The sequence below is a fragment of the Strigops habroptila genome (genome assembly GCF_004027225.2).
Source record: "Strigops habroptila isolate Jane chromosome 13 unlocalized genomic scaffold, bStrHab1.2.pri S16, whole genome shotgun sequence".
Lineage (NCBI taxonomy): Eukaryota > Metazoa > Chordata > Aves > Psittaciformes > Psittacidae > Strigops > Strigops habroptila.
Genome location: NW_022651054.1, coordinates 4,275,627 through 4,292,977, shown reverse-complemented (window position 1 = coordinate 4,292,977; position 17,351 = coordinate 4,275,627). Strand labels below are relative to the sequence as shown.

Genomic DNA, 17,351 nt, shown 5'->3' with positions numbered 1-17,351 from the left:
GCCTCCAAGTAATCTGTAGCGATTAAGATGCAATGCCAAAGTAAAATAGTTAATTACAATTTAGATTGGAAATAGATTAGTTTCATTTGGTATTTCAGAGTTATGATTTCAGTTTTTCTTATGCCCAGCAACAAGTAAATTAATAAACAGGGAGTGCAAAAGCCACACACTTCAGTGTTGAGGGAACTGTTCATTAGGAGCAAAGGAACAAGAGGGTTTTTCAAGGCAGAAGACTTGCACTTTGCATTAGACAGAGTTCTTCTGAGCAGGGGCTTCTAATACCTCAGGAGACTGTATTTTTCTTGACTTGACAGGAGCCAATATGTTTAGAGATGTCTTGATCTATTTGCCATTCCTCAGTTGCCTTGAGGAGCACACCACTTTGGTGCTGGAACTTCACTATGGGTGTAGACTTCGCTCCCAAAAGACTAATGTGTCCACGGACAATCCAACTTCGTGTAAAAAGTCTTTTAGTTTACTTATGATTTATTTGCAAAATTATTTTTGTATTTTGTGAGTGATACAAATTTAGACTTTAGTACTTGTGCTACTTGTTTTTTGTGTGTTTGTGTTTAATGCAGCTGGAGGTTATTATGCAAAATGAGTTAGTTTGAATCTTTAAAGGAGCTGCCAACTTGCATTTGCCTGATTTACTTCAGCAGTGGAGGAGAGGAAGAATTCCAAACACGTCATCCTGATTTCACAAGTCTGCAGAGGTCTCCAAAGTGGACTTGTCCATCTGTGTTAGGTAGTAAATAGCACTCTACTTTTGTTACATGCAAATGCCTGTGTATGTGCACTCCCTCTCTGTACACAAGTAATCTGTAGATCCTATCTGTCTAGAAATATGTGTACATACACTTTCTGGACTTCAGTCTTTGAACCCTAATTGTATATAAAGTATCTTAAGTGTTCACACAAGTATACAAGATACAGAGAAATTTAGTTATTTTTCTGTTGAAATAATACAAACAGTAAATAATGATTGAGCAAATAAACTTGCAGTTTAATTTTTGTTTCAGTTCACAATGCTATTACATGGCCCTTGAAAACTGTGGAGTAAGAATGCAATGATAAATAAGGAATGACAATCCATCTTGTTTTCATTAAGTAGTTTCTTACTACACTGCTGAAGTAGATGTCTTGATTTGCATTCGGATATAAAGATTCCTTATTCTCAAAATGAGTTCAGTGTAATAGGTCGGGGTTGCAATTGTTATTAAAGGTGAGAGCTGTTTTCCAGTTCTCAGCTGTTAATATTAATTTTGATCTTAATAACAATTACTATGCTAATTATCAATATATAACTTTTTACATCTTTAACAGCATTTCTTAATGAGTGTTGAAGAGAATGGCTTTCTATAACTTCCTTGCATTGCACTGGAATTCCATGGTTGATGTAGCAGTAGCATTCAGTTCCCTAGACAGCATCATCCACCTTAATCATGAAACTTTCTCTTCCTTCATTTTCCTTTTCTATAATTACAGTTTTGGTTGGTTTGGGGGTTTTTTTGTTTTATTTTTAATTTCTGGAACAAATTAAAGCAGACTGCTATAAACAAATGACTTCTTAATTAATAACCATGATTTAGTTCCAGTGCATAGCTTGTATTTTGATGTGTATGAAACATGGTGCCAAATACTGCGTAATGCAGTGCAACACTGGGTTAAGAGTATTTGTAGGCATGGGTGATTGATGTGATTCTACCACTTGAAGTCATGTTATAATGCCTGTCTTCTGCATCTCAGAAGCTCTTGCTACTTTGAATGTTCCTTGCATCACAAAGTTGTAGTTCAGCCTATGTTCCTCTGCCACTCTCTCATCCTTCCTCAGTGGCTGTAACTCTGTAATTGCTTGATCTGACCAACAGCATTTGAAGTCAAAATGAACGACATCTTTATCTCGCATTTCCTTGAACATACAAGAGTTTTCTCTGTTACAGCAGATAATTATTATTCTATTTGCAGTACTACCTTGTATCTATTTAAGCATGGGAAATGTTTTTGTATTTCTAGAGTCCTGTGTGGTTGGCAAAAATTGACAGTTGCAGTTATAATTACCCTGCATTGTAGCACAGGTGCAGAATGTAACTTCTCTCTAACGTTCCTCCAAAACAGAAAAAATATTGCATATGAACATTATTAATTCACTAAATATTCAGTGACAATTCTTACCTCATAGTTATAGACATTCGTCTCCAAAATCTGTTTTTTTCTGCGTTCACCCATCCTGAAGTGGCAAAAGGCAGGAGAGAAGGGAAAAGGGAAAGGGAGGCTTTGCTTGCTCAAATCTTGACTTCAATAACAATGATGAGGAAAGCAACCCTAGTGTCTGGATTTCAAAACCAAGGCACCAGGACAGCCAGCTGGTGGTGATTTCTGAGCAACTGTAGTGGTTGTTGTTCACAGTTCTCTGCTTTGACAGTTTTTAAGCTTTGTTGTTCAATTTTGTGCATGGATCCACTTCATCATCTTCATTGTGGGAGAGCATTTCCCCTTCTAAAGAGTTTCTGTGGAATCTCCTGCAGCACACAGAAATTGTGCTGCACCTTTCAACTGGGTCCTACAAATTAAAGCCTTCTAGTGTAGCCAAAGCACGTTCTCTTTGTTGTTGTCTTGCACTGTGTACCCATGAAGGGTCCTTCTGGACTTAGTTCTAAAGGAATAATTATACTATTTAAATATTAAACATCAAAGTTCTTCCTTTATTGTTAAACCAATATTAAAGTAGGACACAACTGATTTACAGTTTATGGTATTGCATTCCAGAATTGCTGGCATTGCAGCTGATGTCCTGTTTCAGCAATATTGGCACTGCCAGGAGGCTCAGAAATGCAGATTTTAATCAAAAACTTTGAGATACACTTCAGTTAAATTACAAATTAATCTTTCCTTGTGAACTTCCAAGCTGTTAAAAAGGGCAAATGGCTGCAGCTTCCTTTGTAACAATTCAAAAGCCTGCTTTTCATCAGCATATGATTTCAGTATAGTGGAATTGAAAGTTGTGTGTCTTTTTCTCACAGATTGTTATTTAATCACTATATATTAGCTTTCATTGCCCTTTTGATATATTTAAGCTCATAAACTTCTCATTGAATGGATTGAATTTACCATTATGTTGTTACTTTTTATGAATAGAATAAATCAACATCGGTATGTTGGTTTGCACTGAATTGTTTATTTTAAGGGATGTTTAAACTTTACTGAAAGAAAATAGAAGGTTTGATGCCCAGTCCTCCACTTTAAAAGTCATTATTTGGTAACACTTTGAGATACAGCCTGCCTCAACCAGCAAGTGCCATACATATCATCCACAGATACAAGGCTAATAAAATTTCCCAACATTCTTTGAAATGTAATATATTTTGCAGTATTCCCAATATATAATATTTAAGTACTTGCAAGTTGTTTTATTATTGTAACAGAAAGCTTTTGTTTCATTAGGGAAATATTCCAGAGTAAGACTGCTGTATTTTTTTTTTTCCCCATTGAAAAATATCAACTCTGTGCTGAAAATGTCTGTCTGATATCTCATATATATATAAAATAATAAATTCTTTCATAAGACACAGTTCTTGTTCAGAAATCAAATGCTAGCAGGCCAATGAAAACTGCCTTCTAAAATGTATTGCCCAGTTCTTAATATTTATGGTACCCACAAAACCTGAAAACATCTGTTCTGCAGAGAAGTGGCTCTTTAAAATACACTCCAGCAGGGAGAGTGCTCTCTGAATTCCGAGTCAGAACTTTGCTTTGCAGAGGTTAAGTGAGCAGCCATGATTCCCAAAAAGCGATAAAAAATTTTTAGTTCTTTTGATTACAAGGAAACAGTAACTTATTTCACTTTAAGGCTGGAATCCTCAGATAGTCCGTACAAACCAGCTGACTTTGTCTATGAACCTGAAGTGTTCAGAAATATCATTGGGTTCATTTTGTCATTGAATTTTAAGATGTTGTTTCTTGCTTTTTGGATTGTTTAATATATGTTTATTGTTGTTAGTCAGGTGAAGTTCCACATAGGAAATTGCAAAAGTAGGTACAGTGGATATAAAAACTTGGGAAGTACTTACATCAATGTAATCATGTAATAACAGCTCAGACTTTGTGCTTGATGGAGGTATTTTGTTCGGATTCAGTGTTGTTTCTGTAGGCATTTCCTCACCAATTATGTATGCAATACAATCTTTAGGATTGTATTAAATAGTTAATTAAATGGAGTCAGGTTAACCTTTCTTGATGATTAGGAGTAGGCATCTCATCCACTGGAAAAGCTAATCGTTTTGGGTGGAACATCTTGTTCTTGTTTGAATCATTATCTCTGTTTACATTCACACAGCATTAATCACTTGAACCAGGCACCTTTCGGAAAAAAAAAGGGGGAGTGCCCAGAGCAGTTTTTCAAATGCTGTATATGTAAGTCATAGAGAAGGATGCATTTCCCTTCATTCCTCTCTACAAGCAAAATAGGAAGACATTTTGAATTTGTAATCCAGAATAAAAGATGGATTTGCAAAGTACACAAAGAACTGTGGTTTGTTTTCAAATAACTTTTAAAAGCGAGTCCTCCAGGCTGATCAGCTGAACTGTCTTGTTCCTCAGTGAACATTCTTCAGCAGTAGCACTGCAGTATTTTCCTGGTAGAGTAATTTTCATTCTTTTCCAATTATTATTGTTGTTATTTTATAACTCTGTCTTATTCTGTGGTCTGTTCATTTTTTTGCATGCTAGTGAAAGCTTCTTGGTCATTTTCCCTGTCCTTCCCCTCAGTTTGATGTTTTCTGCCAGCTTTTCTGCCCTAATGCCTTTTGTTTGTTTGTTTGTTTTCCTGCAGTGGCTAGATCTTGCCTTGGTACAACCATTGCTTTTATTGCTCATGGAGGAGTGTATCCCTTCAAATGCTCCATATGTTGTGGCTTCTGTCATCAAGGTTGGAAAGACCAAAAGGAGAGGCTGCAGAGTGACCTTCTGGCGGTTTTTCTGTCTTCCCTCCACCCTGCATCTGAGGCTTGGGAGTTCTTCCGGTCCTTCTTTGGGAAGAACTCTATAGCTCAGTCAAAAGGTGTTCATACTGAAGTCTGGTTTGTTTTGATCATGAAATATTTTTGTGGTTATAGACTCCTGCTTCTCAGGAACAAAATGGTGGGATTATGGTAGATCTGTGAGCTCAATGTTCCATGGTCCAGAGAGCACGTAGCATACTAGGAATTACTAGAACAGAAACAGAGAAAAAAACATCAGAAACTTTCTGATACTGCTGTAAAACCATCATATATCTGCATCATGCAATCAAAAATACGGCTGATGTGGTGATTGTGAACCATATCTCCGTGTTCCTTCTACAAAAGGCCTTGAAGTCATTTAAAGATATAACTTTTATGCTATTCCTTTTCTGATTAAAATAATCTTCTGTAAGCAGTTTGATGATACATATAAATATTATGGTTAGCAGTCTTCATGGTTAAAGTAAGGCTTTTCTCTTTGGCAAGAGGAAGGCTTTACATGCAAATTCAGATTCCTAATGCATTTCTACTAACTTCACACTTGCATTCCAACGGAATTAAGAAAAACTGTAATTTTAATATCTTCTTTTTTATCTGTTTCTTTATCTTCTTCTCATTTCATTTCTTGCTTCCTTATCTTTCCCTTTATTTTTCTTTTTTTGTGTGTATATTTTTGGCTTCGTTTTTCTCTTGTGTTTGTTTCCTTTGCCTTGACCTTTCTCCCAATTGCTTCAGTTTTGCTCTTTTTATCTAGACCTGAATATACACATTGAATCATCATTTTTCTCTCCTTCCATTTCTACTTCCTTTCCTCTTCTACTCCAGTACTTATATTTTCCCCTTTCCTCCCTAATGTTCCCATTTTTCCTCAGCATTTGTTGATGTCTCTCTTTCCCGTGTACTTTCCTGTCTTTTTCTCCGTATTTGGTACTTTAGCTCAGCAGGAGAGACTGAACAGGGATTTGGGCCTTGAGCTTTTTCTTGATACTGCAAAATTGGGTAGAGGGTACCTTAAAATCGTGGGGGTCAGGGTATCTCCTAACTGACCTGTGGCATGAGGATGACTGAGAGAAAATAAAGTCCTGTTTAACAAATCTAACTTCTCCTAAAAATTCAGGCTCCATCCTTCCAGCTGGAAACAAGATAATATAATGGGATGTTACAAGCTGTTAAAATTTGAGACCCAGGAGGGGGAATAGTCTGAAGTTATCCCATGAACTGTTCCATTCTTTGTGGGAGGCTGTTAAAATAAAGCAACAATATAAAAGATGAGTTATATACAATTTAATGTAAAGCTGTTTGATGTCATTATGATATTTCTTCCTTGATTGTCTAACATTTGTGTAGTTCTAAAAAGTTTTACATTTTTTGGTTCTTTCTGAACATTATGAAAATTGTACTGAGAAGAGTAAATTCATCTGCATAAAATTGACTGCAAAGAGCAATTAGTCCTTCATTAATATGCAAATTTGGTCCAGTGCAAATTCATCTATATATGAGGCTTAAATATGCAAGTCAGTCTTGCTGTGCGAGAAGCCCAGATGCTTTTATTTACTTTGAAATTGAGAGATTTGGTTAATGATGTTGTTGACAGGAAAACTTGAATAAATTTGATGATCACCATCTTTCATATTAGACGAGGCCCACGGAAAAAAATTACCAAGTAAAATACCAATTTTATTTGGTAATTTCCTATTACCAATCTAGTAATAAAATGTAAGATACAAAGTAATAGAGTTAAATTTCCTAATGTAGTTATCCTGAGACTTAAACTGTTCCCCAAAGATAGAACCTTTTTTCCTAAACTTTGTTTTTCCAGAGGGTAAAGACATCTACATAAGCTGTATGAATAACATACTGCGTAGAGATTTAATATTGGAAAGTTAGCTCTGTTGCTTGTTTCTTTTGGAGAGAGTATATATACACCTGGGAGTTAAAAAACAGGAGCTTTGGAAATGGCTGTCATCATCATTTTCCATTAATTATCTGTAGAGACTTCTCAAGACTTAGCGTTGAGGCTTTTTCTGAACTTATGGAGCCAGACTGGAAGCTGTCTGAACACATGGTCATTTATATTTGGATCACCTATGTTAAGTAATAAACATTTTCTTAAATATCTTCAGATCTTTCCATCCCTCAGTAGCACAACTTTCTTACTGCAGTCACCCAACACAGACTGGCTGGTCTTGCCCCTTTCCTCCTCTCTGTGCTTCTGCCCCATGTGCCATGGCTCTTTTGGTGCATCCAGGGTTTCCCTGGTTTTGCCCATCGATGCCACAGCAGCCGTTACTCAGTCGTATGTGGATGGGGTTGCCTTTGCATTTGTTAGTCTTGTTTCATCTGCATGGAGAGGGTGCCAAAAGCTATTCCTCCTGGTGTTTCTTCCTTTTTCTTTCTCTGTAGTTCACTCAGGCCTTAATTTAGTTTTGGCTTAAGCAACCTGGTCTTTGACTTCAACCATGCACACTTTATCCTGGACTCAATTTGGTTTTCTCTCTTGCCTGTGACACTTTCAAAATAGCAGGGAAATGTAGTTTAAATGGACTGAACTCTATGGCAATTTATAAAGCTCTTGTTTTAACTACCCAAGGACAAGTTAACAGATTATGCCATTTGATTCCTCTGACTTCTTGGCACAGGTGTTTGGGGTATAAATCCTCACAGTGGTGAACACTTAGTTTCCAAATATTTAATGTGCTGTGCTAGGCAAAAAGCCTATAGGACGATGTTAAGGAAAGAAGAAAATCTAATGAGACACTAAAATTGATGTGCTTGCTCACTACATGGTGTAGTCTTGCAGGTGAGCCCAAAAGCAGGAAAATAGAGACAGAATTGAGTATTTGGGAGGAGCAGGGGAGGGGTCTGTTAGTCTTGTAAAGGCTCTGGTTATCATTCAATGGAATCTCCTTTCTTACATTTGAAGAAGGCATTGACAGCTGTCAGAAGGCATGGTATAGAGGATATATTTCCAGTACTTAATAGTTTAGGAGGTGAAACTTCAAAACCACAACATCTTCTGAGGCTTAAATAGTCTTTGCCTTTGAGAACATGTAATGGCTGGACAGTTTCTAGTATTGTTCAGTGCCGTCCACAGTGATCTTGATTTTCTGACCTAACTCCCAAAAGAAGGAAAATACTAATTTTCATATATATAAGCAGCAGGCATCTCAGCACAACCTGAGGTTGTCTCCTATCAACTTTATAATCTTTACATTCTAGATTAATAAACACTTCAGCCTTGGAGTTTATTAGTCCAAAATATATTTATTACCTCATAAATTCAAACCCCCTCCAGTTATCATCTAATTAAACTGTAACACTGTGCATGCTATCTTTGGGGATGTATTAATAATGAAATTATTTTGTGAAACAGTAATTACATACTTTGTGCATTCTTTTCCATACTTTTTTTTTTCAGTGTCTATGTGATGAGTGGGGCACACGGTGCTCCGTTGTTCTGAGCTCCTCCAAACTCTGTCTTATCCAAGGATAAGCAGATCTATTTTTTTCCTCTTAGAAAAAGAGAGAAAAGTTTGTGCATTTTTGTACTTGGGAAGGGGAAGGACCAATATCACTTGGCTAGGAACAATTATGAAACAGGATTGTGCAAGTAATTTTAACTCATGTTTTCTCCTCACTCTTTGAGTTTACTCACAGGAATAAAAACTACTTGGAGGATCTTTTTTGTAAGGCAGTTCTTACTGCAGTTGCCAAAAGTGAACTTGACCACTTTGTTTGCAAGAGAATATTCATTTATAGGCCTTCACTGGTGATGTAGAGTTGAAAAAAAGGAAAATTGTTTCAAAGCCTTCCTCAGAAGAGAGATTTACTTACCATTTTTTCAGTGGTAAGTGTACCTACTATATTCTAATTTATATATATATTGCCTTTATGGGTGCTTGTGCTTTTTATCAAGGTTGTCTTCCATCTTCTAATACATTGGGTGATTGTGTATTGATAAGATTTCTTTGGCTCATTTTTTTTCTCACTTTCTACAGAATAAGGTATTCTGAATCTTGGCTAGCATGCACTTGCCCTACAATGAAAGAGACACGAGAGACAAAACAGTTTGCACATAACTTCCATGTATTTTTTAAGTAGTTTGTCTCTCTAGTTCAAGTACATCTGTTGAGCAATAATATGAGTGTGTGATTCTTGTTGCCATGGGCTCCTGCTCTACCTGACAGAAGTGGGGTTTTATTCTCTGTTATACTTCCAGATGCTGTAACCCAGAGGCTTGTGTTTTCAACATCCATATGTTGGTGGAACATATAAAGATTATATAGTTGATAGGAGACAACCTCAGGTTGTGCTGAGATGCCTACTGTTTATATATTTGAAAATTAATATTTTCCTTCTTTTGGGAGCTAGATCAGAAAACCAAGATCACTGTGGATGGTACTGAACAATACTAGAAACTGTCCATACCAACATGGCAGATGATATGGCTGCCATGTCATCTTGTCATTTGTATGGCCTTTTGGTTGTTTCACGGCAATTACTGTGGCTATGCAGGTGTCTGCATTTAGAGGAAGGGCACTTTCCATCAGTTTCTTCACTGAATCTTTTAGGTCTTTCCAGCACAAGAAGTGTTTTGCGTTGTTTTCTATCTACAAGTTCTACAAGCGCTGCAGCCTCATTGGAAATACATTGCCAAGTTACACCTTTGTGAAATGTGCTAATATTCAGACTGTATCCAGTACTTAACAAACATCAATCAACCTTCCAGAAAGTTATTTATTTATTTACACTAAGTGTGTTAGAACTCTTGATATGTGGACAAATAGAATCATTTTATACTGGTCAGATCATAGAATTCTGTAGGTATTTTGTAATATGATATGAAGTAGTGATCATTCACTTCATACAAAGGGGTTTGATTCAACTTATAGCTAGAACTCCAGTCCTATGCTGCATTCGCAACAAATGCTTTACTTGCATTTTGCAGTCATTCTGAGGCAGGTTTTCAAGTCTTCTATGTTTGTACTCTTCTATTTCACTGTAGAGTCCCACAAGACTTCTGCAAACAGAAAGGCCCCATATGCTGCCCCACTAAATTGCTTGTCATTGATGTCTAATTTGCAAACTTTAAAATGAGACACCATTCTAATATTGGGTTTCTTTTTCCTGATGTGAATAAGTTCACTACAGAATACTCGCAGAGAAAGAGATGTATGTTGTCAAGCTATTGTATTAGGTGAAACGTATTGGTTTTCTTTTTCTCTTTTTCTCCCCCCTCCTTCCCCCCTTCTTTATTTTGCAGTAATTGTTTTGAGTCTGTAAGTTCTGTTTATGAAAAACATTATGGCTGAAGGTATAAAGAAGACAGCATTAAGGATTTTGCCCACTTACAGCAATTGCTCTGGAGACAAACGCAACTCAGAAGACAAATGTTATGACCTACCTGTAAGTTCTGGTCCTCAGAACAGATAAAGAGCCAGGGATACTTCTGAACTTGCAAATGAAATTTATTCTTAATGTAATGGTTGAGCTCATTGTCTGCTGCTCTTTCTAAATGTAAAGTAAGGAATGAAATGCCCATATATTCTATATATAACAGTTGACATGTTTTATGCGTTCCTGTGTTTGCCTAAAAAGTCCTGGATAATCAACTTAATTTGATGTGCAAAATATAATGCATGGATGAATTCTGATACATATCAGTCACCATGTCTGCGCTGTTACGAGAGGCAGAAACTTCCAGAAGAGAAACGGCAATGAAAATCTTCCTGATAATTTTCTCATCAGTTTTTCTCCAAGGACATACCTGTAGTTGGTTTCCTCAGTGTTTGTGTTTTCACACACCCTGAATGGCTGTTCTGTATGTGTCAATTATTTTCTTGTGTTCTGTCTTCCTCTATTAGAAATCTAACCTACCTTATCGCTTCAGATCTTCAGTCCCTATAACCTTAACTAGGAAACGCTGAAACATTTCCTTTTCAGACTTTTTCATTATTTAAATGTATGTTTAAAGTATTTTTTTTAACAGAGGTTAGCATTTTATAAGTAGTACCCTGGGTGTAATGAGACTTTTGGCCTTAATTAACTCTTCAAATGTTTTTAACACAACTGAAGTAAATAAGTTTAAAATCTAATGTACTTGCCCTAACCCTATCAGTTTACTTTTTGCCTTGCTTATTTTGGATGACAAAGCCCCAAATTGTTCTTATTTTTAGAGAATTTCTCACAGAATAGAGTATCTATAGTTCTAGCAAAAAGGGAAATTTGCATGGGCAAAAAGGATGAGTGGTAATCCTGATGAGGTGGGGGAAAAAAAGATAAATCAGTCTGTGAGGTTAGATTTAGTTCTATATTAGTCTCTTCCTGTCTTGGAAAGCTGTACTTTTGCCAGAATATCCATCAGCATTATGTATCCTGACAAAATTTGGTCATAGGATTTCATATCCTTTTGGTTGTTGTATGTAGTTGGTGTATCCTTTTACTGGAAAGAAACAGCTGGGTATTTTCTATCATAATGTGACCAATCCACCTCTGTTGTTGTCATTTTAATTGCTGTGGCTGTTTTTTTAAGTCCTCTACAGAAGGTCTTTGTAGTGACAAGCGAACAGTTTATGCTTCATAAGCAAACATAAAGAATGCTGCTGCTAATTGGAGAGGGTGTAATGCAGTTATGATTCCATCAACATTGAAGTTACAGTGTTAAAGGACATGTTTTACTTGTGTTTATGTTGCCACATAAAATTTTACTCAGGGTGAATTTGGTGGGGAAGATTTTATAACAGGAAAGACTAATTCCAGGATTAGGGGGAAGGGAGAGAGAGAGAGAAGTTAAATTTTTCTAGCCCGCATATAGAGTATTAAAGATCAGCATTTTATTACTCTTTCTGTTTATTATAACTGTTAATTGCTGGCTTGTGGAATAACTTGTCTATGAAAATGGAAGGACTGTCACAGCCTCAGAAAAGCTCACTTTTCCCTGCCCTGGATAACTGTAGCCACAGTGTTTCATGTTGAAGTGGACTCTTCCAAAGTCACCAGTTTCCCAAAGGAGGTTGTTATTCAGTAACTTAGTCTTTTGCTTTTTTTCCTAGATATTCTGCATGTTATATCTGCAGACCTCCCAGTTTCTAAAAGTCTGAAGGACCTTGTTTTAGACATTCCTTTTTTTCCTAAATTACAACTCCATGGAATACTTGACTATGGATTAATAGTTTTACAGTTATATAGGATCATAGAATCATAGAATGGTTTGGGTTGGAAAGGACCTTAAGATCGTCTAGTTCCAACCCCCCTGCCATGGGCAGGGACACCTCGCACTAAACCATATCATCCAACACTCCATCCAGCCTGGCCTTGAACACTGCCAGGAATGGAGCATTCACAACTTCCTTGGGCAACATGCCCAAGATTATTTCCTCTTAATGCTTTTCTTCTTCCTTTTTTTTTTTTTTTTTTTTTTGGGTGGGGGTTTATGTTTTTGTGGTTTTTTGTGGTTCTGTTTGGTTTTTATTTGGTTTTGTTTTGTATTGTTTTTTCTACTTATATCTCTCTTCTCAGGTGACAAAATGTGTGGAACCTCATTTTGAATAGTCTTGGGAGGGCCAAAGGTGCTTCCTTTTCCAGTTCACTTGCTAGCTTGTTGGGTTTTAGAAGATACAATTTTTTAGCACCTAAATAGGAAACCACAGCTATTTACATGAAAAGAATCAGAGAGATGACAGGGCTTCCCCCCAAACACTCTCTGTGTAATTGCTGAAGACATTCCAAGCCACTCTAACGGAGTGTACTGTCTGCCAGTCATTATGCTCTGCTTGGAAGACCATCTGTTGCACTTCAAACATGTAAAGGTCTGCTATCATTTATTGCACCAAACAAATCAGTTTCTTTGTCTGACATGCTGTAGCTCTTCAATGTGGACTAAAGGTAGTTTCAGTTGCAAAGTGCAGAGTATTCTCTTTTGTTACGCTACAAAAGAAAGGCATTAATCTCAGATTTTGGAAGACAAACATACTGATTAAACTAATTTCAATGCTTTTGAATAATTTCAATTTATTTGGCAACAAATTGTTAACAATAAAAAATCTGAAATATATTTTCTCTTAATTCAACCAGAAGCACATTGTAAGATTTTTGCTTCTGGTGAATGAATGCCATTGTAGTGGCATCCAGATTTAATAGAAACTGACATCTGAATTAAATTACCTTATTTTAACTGAATTCTTTAACTAGCTTATTTTTATCTGAAACTAGTAATTCAAAGAAACTTCCAGTGATAAAGATAGAGTCAGCAGCTAGAAATGCTAGAACCTTTCTCCTGATAAGCATACATCCTTTAAGAGGATGTAATACTTGGTTGTACAGTCTTTATTTACATGAGTTAACTAGGATCCCTTCCATGAGTAAAAGGTATTAAACAATGATTTGTTTTGTTTTTTCCTGCTGCAGATTTAAAGGTATGTATGGTCATTCATCTCAGATTGGAGAAAATAAGCATTCTGTTTTCCCAGCAGCAAAGTTCTGTTCAGAGATTTCCAACCAGGGAAATATATAACAATTTCTGTCTGATCAGGGAGTGGTCCTATCTTTTCTCTCTCTCTTCCCCATACTGCATAGCAGCTAATGTTCTGGTCAGAAGTAATAATATGTTAGATCTTGAATGTCAGTAGCCCCCGAGATTCTGACAAGACTATTCATGTGTATTCATACGTCTTAACCAAAGCTGACACTAAAGAGAGCAAGAATTCTCATATTCCTCTTTTTATTGCCATGCATTAAACTCACATCTTCTCTTGGAGACCTCTGCTAAAAATGACATATTCACCATTTGAAAAAAGCATTCTTGCAAAATCTAAACAAAGCAGCTGAAGATCGATATGGCACAGAGCAGAGTCTCCTTTGGAAACTCCTGGTACAAATCTAAATTACGTTTTACACCACAAGCAGGGACACCTTACAAGTGCTGTAAGATAAATACTAATGGGAAATAAGCGGTCCCCCTAATCTTGTCTTCCATGGGGGCTTTGCTATTGTCATTTTTAATTAAAAAGTAAGTGGTCTTCTAATTTCTTGAAGCGATATGGAATGTCCTTATAGGAATGCTCGGATTCCAGTAACTTGAGCTCATTTTTTTCTGAGAAACACACACTGTGTAAATGTACTGCTGTACCTTTTACTCTGGACATATTTTCATACATACTTGCAGTATGCAGTACAGTACACGTGTAGTTAACTTTGCAGTGATCTGATTGTATTGTTAAAGCCAGATAGACATTTCTTTATAGCAATGATATTCTAAATCTTCTTTTTAAAATTGTTTGGTAGCAGTGAGTAATGCTGACTAGGTGGCTCTGGGCATCTAGCCATTTTTAGGTAGTTTAATTTGTTAAAAATTATCTTTCTTCCCACCCAAATCCCCTTGAAACCATTTGGAGAAGAGAACTGTTGAACAGTTGCCAATAGTAAGTCCTGCTGAGACCTCTGTATCCTCCTGACAGAACTGTCGGTGCCAACTGGAGACTGACTGGCATGGGTTTGAACCCTCTACTACTTGATATAGTTGCTTCACATGGACCAATTACAATAATTACCACCTCTGTAGCTGAAGTTTAAGCATTCAGTCTGCGCTTTCTACCTCAGGTTGTTGGCAATATGTTCAGCCCTGTAATCTCAATTTTCTTTGAACTAATTAAGTGGAAAATAAAGACTTTGAAAAATTAGGAGAATCTGAATGGAAATCAAAGGCTAAATAATGTCACTGTTTTTCATGTTGCTATTGTTCCTCAGCTGCATTTCTTTCTTTTTAGTCTTTACTTCTAAAAGGTAGCATCTTCTTTTAAGTTTGTCCACAGAGATTTACGAGGAGATGCTGGAGTCCATTGACTTTTTATATGCAACAGTGAAGTATCTTTTAGCGTGAAAGAACAAGCGTTATGAAGTCATACTTCTTGTTTTGATGTTTTTCAAAACATAATTATTCCTTTCCAGATAAATACTTTTGACTAAAGGGGAAAATCACCCATCTATCCCTTACTACTTTTGGCTAGATGTTTCAATGCAACTATGAGAGAGAGTAAGGATAGAACACAGGATGAGTAGCGTTAACTGCCCAGTTCCTAAGGATTCTGTTTAATCTGATGCAACCGGGATCATCTCACCCCTGCCCCCACTACTGCTGTCCTTCCAAGAGACCAGTTAATTTTTAAATTGGATCAGTAGCTTTTTTTTTTAACTGGTAAAGTTTATATTACAGAAGGGTGACCGTGAGATTGAGCACAAACTTATTGACTGTATCTTTCCTAATATGAATGCATTGCACAGCGTATATACTAAAATTTATATTAAAATTTCTTCATGCAGTTTGCCTCTGGGGAGAGGAAGAGGGAAGGAAAAGGCTACATGTGACAGATGCTAATTATGCAGCTTAATGCACTTCTGGAACTTGCAGAGATGAGAACTGTATAAGAACCTACCTAAAAAATAGAAGGCATATTTTCGAGAACATTTTTTCCACCTTTTTTTATCTGCCTTCTCCCCACTTTTTAAGGAGGCTTTATTTCCCAAGTAGCATGTACAGTTTGCAAAGGGCAACAAGTGATGTCTTGGGTCCAAAATTTGCCAAACATGGATACTACTGTATATGAAGCGAAAGGGAATGACTCTTAAAAATCTCTAGTTGATGTGTTAGTTTTCTTTCCTCTTTTGTCAGTATTTTATGAATTCTTTATCCCCTATTTATGTTTACTGGAAAAAGTATGTTCTGCGCTTGACTGTGCTGGGATCCTATGTAAGTATTTACGATGACTAATATGTAAGTACTAATGAAATGGATCTCAAACTGTATTTTACAAATAAGTGAACTGAGACACAGAAGCTGGGTTACTCCAAGCTGTGAAGTGAATCGATGCCAAACCCAGCCTTAGACACTAGGTTAATCCTCTCTTCCAGAAGTCGAGCTGTGCGGTTTCAGGCCAAAGAAATGGATTCTCAGCTAGTGAAGATTTGGTGTCGTCCTGAAATCAATGGGGAAATGCAAGGGTACGTTTGCTGTGCGTCAAGCCCACCCTGAGTCGTTGTACAGGATTTCTGTTCCCTCTCCCAAATCGCGGTTTTACCAAAGGATACTTTTTCTTCTTAGAGGGAAAACCATAGCAGCTCTTGTATACTAATGCCGAGCGAGCAGCTCTTGTATACTAATGCCGAGCGCTGCTTCTTTTATTTCCTTTGAAGCATTGGATTTCTCCTTCGGGAGGTGGTGTGACTTAATATCATCTGCCTGCGCAGAGAGGTAACCGCTGTAACGACCAAAGCAGGGTGCTGAAACTCGGGAGGGCCTCGGCGTGCCCCTCGACACCCCTGGCAGCACGGGGCGAATTCTCCTTGCACCACGGTCCTCATCTGCAGTCGCAACGGAGAAAACCATCTGTTCCACTTGGAAAGGGGCTGGGTTCCACACGCCCTCCCCCCCGCATCCCGGCTCCAGCCCCAGCTGCCGTGTTTCGATGAGCAGTGAGGGGATGAGTCTCCTGCGTTAAAAATACTCTGGTTCTATTTGGATAAAAAGAAGAATCTTCCTTGCCTACACTGCCACACAAAAATAGTCTTAGTGTGAGTAAATCTTCAAAGTTCCTCTTGGTGAAAATATCTAGCCTTGCTTTTTTTTCTTTAACTTCTCATATAAATTTATTTATAGAGTGCCCTTCTTTCCTCCTACTCTGTTGCAGGAGGTTGCCACTCGTCTCGTTCATGAGTCCTGAAATAAATTGCAGGGCCTTTGAAACATCATCATGTTGCATAGTTGTGATGCAATGTGCTGCTGTTGCATGAATGTATCATATTTTAATGCGAATGTCATGTTAGCTGGGACATTCAAGTCTTTACCTTCACTTTAGGCACTTTACACTGGTTTGTATTTTCACTTTAACTTTGCAGCCAAAAAATTCTGTATGTAGTAACTTAAAATTTTACATTTGACATAGAAAAATAGTATGTAATGAGAGGATTAGCAAGATGCAAATACTTTCCAAATATCTCTTAAAAATAGCTTTCACTGTCACTGTAGCATCTTAATTCTGAATAATTTCAAAGTCCTTCTGCAAATCTCTGCATAGTAACAGAGAAACCACCTACTTCATTCTCACAAACTGTACAATATGTATCTGTGCATGAGAAAAAAAATGGAATTTTGGAGTACAGTTCTGCTCCAGCAGATACAATGTCAGTGGAACTAGTGAAAGCATTAATGCTTGTGTTAAATATTAGTGCAAGCTTTCCAAACACTTGCATATCTTTTTTTTAAAAAGGCTCTGGGAGCTGTAGGATGGAATTTTGCTCCACTGCTCTGGGGAAAACCCTGCCAAGGGGTGAAGTTTGCAGCAGGGGAGCTAGGGAGGG

The 17,351-nt window shown here is 37.2% G+C and overlaps 2 long non-coding RNA genes across 2 annotated transcripts; both read left to right on the top strand.

The window, feature by feature from the left end:
- The first annotated feature begins 3,146 nt into the window (after positions 1 to 3,146).
- Positions 3,147 to 6,272, top strand: LOC115602100. Its single transcript, XR_003989603.1, has 2 exons — positions 3,147 to 4,413; positions 4,832 to 6,272. It is a non-coding gene; the product is annotated as an uncharacterized LOC115602100 (long non-coding RNA).
- Positions 6,273 to 9,280: 3,008 nt separating this feature from the next.
- Positions 9,281 to 16,742, top strand: LOC115602099. The gene is made up of 2 exons (XR_003989602.1): positions 9,281 to 15,995; positions 16,188 to 16,742. It is a non-coding gene; the product is annotated as an uncharacterized LOC115602099 (long non-coding RNA).
- Positions 16,743 to 17,351: the final 609 nt, after the last annotated feature.